Genomic DNA, 628 nt, shown 5'->3' on the forward strand with positions numbered 1-628 from the left:
TATATATATATATATAATATACATATATACATACATACATACATATATTACATTTTATTTTCTACCCTGAAATTTTGTTTACTTTTGCTCCTACCTAATAAATTAAGTGGAATTTTGACTTCAGGATCAAGAAGGATAATAAATATTTACTTGTCTGTCTGTTGTTTTATTTTTACTTTTATATGTATTTATTCATTTATTTGTTTCTTTGTTTCCTACTCATCTTTGTTCTTCATTTAAAATAGCAGAGATATTTTAGATGAAAATGAAGTTTTAGAACAAAAAAAAAGAAGGAAAAAAAGAAAAGAAAAGAAAAGCTAAACAAACCTAACAATATGTCAGATAGCATACATTAACACATTACAAATATCACAAGGTAGATATATATTTCACATTATTTCACATTATTTCACAGCGAAATTTATCTGAGTATGTTTCAGATAGCTTGCTTTTTAGTTAGTTAATGTAAACATCGATATACATATATACATACATACATACATATGTAGGTATATTTGTTTTCACAGGCAAACACACACACGTACATCGATAGACAGACACACACGTACATCGATAGACAGACACACACGCATATATAATGTGTATGTATATATATATGTATATATAT

This window comes from Octopus bimaculoides, chromosome 17 (assembly GCF_001194135.2).
Source record: "Octopus bimaculoides isolate UCB-OBI-ISO-001 chromosome 17, ASM119413v2, whole genome shotgun sequence".
Taxonomy (NCBI): Eukaryota; Metazoa; Mollusca; class Cephalopoda; order Octopoda; family Octopodidae; genus Octopus; species Octopus bimaculoides.